Source organism: Humulus lupulus, chromosome 7 (assembly GCF_963169125.1).
Source record: "Humulus lupulus chromosome 7, drHumLupu1.1, whole genome shotgun sequence".
Taxonomy (NCBI): domain Eukaryota; kingdom Viridiplantae; phylum Streptophyta; class Magnoliopsida; order Rosales; family Cannabaceae; genus Humulus; species Humulus lupulus.
The window spans coordinates 83,225,475-83,228,151 of NC_084799.1; positions in this window are offsets into that span (position 1 = coordinate 83,225,475).

Below are 2,677 nucleotides of genomic sequence, written 5' to 3' on the forward strand. Positions count from 1 at the left end.
TTGGATAGCAGTTAAGCATATCCTAAAGTATTTAAGGCGGACTAGGGATTATATGTTAGTCTACAAGGGTGGTGTTCTGAACCCTGAAGGTTACACCGATTTAGATTTTCAGACTGATGTCAATGACATGAAGTCTACTTCTGGAATGCTGTTTACACTTGGGGGTGGAGCTGTGATTTGGAGAAGCGTAAAGCAGTCTGCAATCTCAGATTCCACCATGGAGGCTGAGTACATAGCCCCAGCTAAGGAAATAGTATGGCTAAAGAAGTTATATTCGAATCTTGGTGTTATTCGAGAAATGGATAAACCGTTTGTGTTGTTTTGTGACAATACAGGAGCGATAGCCAACTCGAAAGAACCTCGAAGTCACAAGAGAAGTAAGCATATAGAAAGGAAGTATCACATTATTCGAGAATATGTGGCCAGGGGAGATGTGAAGGTTATGAAGATTGCAACTGAAGACAATCTTGCGGATCCGTTTACAAAGACACTACCAGAAGCTACATTTGATAAGCATATCAAGGAAATGGGATTAGTAGAATTAATGCATTAGTTTCAATTAGTGCAAGTGGTAGTTTTTTGGGGTTTTATGCCCTAATTAAAACCTCAATTCTTTGTAATCTCATTATCAATAAAAGAATAGAAATCATTTTTTGACTTGGTCAATCACTTTGCTCACATGTTTTATTTTCATGATTATTTGTTTAATATAAACTTCTATTAAATCCCGAGCATATAGCTAATCGTATTTATAGTGACGTAATCACAGTGGAATATAAATATGATTATATGTTCAAAATAAATTATTCCTAAGATTAGTCAGTGCACAAGATTTACACTGACTTGCCAATCTAAGATGTGATCTACTTACACATTACAGTGTTATGTTCTTTCCAGAACATTAGCAAAGTAGATAAGATCGGATGTATTTGTTACATCGGACATGACTGATATTAACAGTTGATAAGATAAGTAAACATACCGTTATTATCTATTCTAGTCATATCATATAGTTGACCATAGGTCAATTCAATCTCAATTCTGAGTGGTTATTATTCTAACTAATTGTATTATTTTGAGTTCTTTGACTTTTTCGTTACCAGCTTACCCTACGGACTAGCCTATACTTACATCTTCGGAACTCTGTAGTATAATTGAGTGGGAGTGTTAATCATAGATATGAACATCTATAGCTTCTGATGAAGAAGTGAACCGATGGTTTCCTTTTAGTTTGGTTCAAGGTGTTAAATGATATAGATCTCATTTCAGTAATTAAATTAGTTTACTGAAATATCATTTACAAGGAACTAAGTGTTTTAAGGATAAAATACAATGAGGGGTAAAACGGTATTTTAGTCCTATCTCATTGTAGACCGTCTATAGAGGATTGAGTGACAATTATGGTTGTAACAATGGATAATTAATAGCGTATCTATATTTGTTATAGAGCGTTCTATGAATTCAATAGTGCAATTCCGAGTCTATAGTGGAGTCACGAGGAATTAATAAGTTAGTAAATTTATTTGTTAGATTTATGATAACTTATTGGAGCTTGATTTCATAGGCCCATGGTCCCCATTGTACCTTGGATAAAATCATCTAGATAGTCTCAATTAATTGATTTAATTATCAATTAGAATTATCAAAGTTGATCAGGTCAATTTTGGATAGTTTCATAGAGTTATGTATTTTTGAGAAGAAAAGAATTATGGTAGATATATTAATTAAGATAAATTGGTATCTAAATTAATAAATAAGTTTAAATCAAGGTTCAAATTATAAATAATTAATTTGATAAGAGATTTAAATGATTTTTTAATTAATTAAATCAATAAAAAATAATACAAGTCTTGATTTTAAGTCCAATGAGCTTATAATCAAATGGGAAATTTCACAGGCCTAAAGTCCATGATAATTTCGACCTAGGGCTTCTAATTGTCTATTATTTTATTGAGAACAAAAGAAAGCAACCAGATGACAACTACAATTATTGTCGGTACCATCAAAGTGTCACACATTTAACAGAAGAATGTTGTGCCTTTAAAAATATCATTGAAGAAATGATCCAACATAAGGAGATCCTAATAGAGTCTCCTTTACAAGAAGCAAATTCTGACATTGTCTCTTTGACTAAGGACAAGTCTTCCTTTTGAATAGGGAGAAAGTTTGTTACTTGTTGTAAAACTAAAAAATGTTAAAGAAAAAAGTGCCAAAAAGAGCAAAGCAAATAGCACAAGCTCAAGAAGAAAAAGAGCAAAGCAAAAAGTGAATGCTAGAAACCAAAAGAGCAATGCAAAAAGCAAAAGCTCGAAATAAAAAGAGCAAAGCAAAAATCACTAGCTAAAAAAAAAAAAATGAGCAGAGAAAAAAGTGAATGCTCAAAGAAAAAAGAGAGAAATGCAAAAAGCACAAGCTAAAAAAAACGAGCAAAGCAAAAAGCAAACGCTTGAAACCAAAATAGCAAAGCAAAAGAAAAAGCTCGAAATAAAAAGAGCAAAGCAAAATGCATTAGCTAAAAAAAACAAAATGAGGAGAGCAAGAAGTGAATGCTCAAAGAAAAAAGAGAGTGATGCAAAAAGCACAAGCTCAAGAAAAAAAAGGAACAAAGCAAAAATTGAAAGTTCGAAACAAAAAGAGCAATGTAAAAAGCTAAAGCTCAAAGAAAAAAAGCACATGC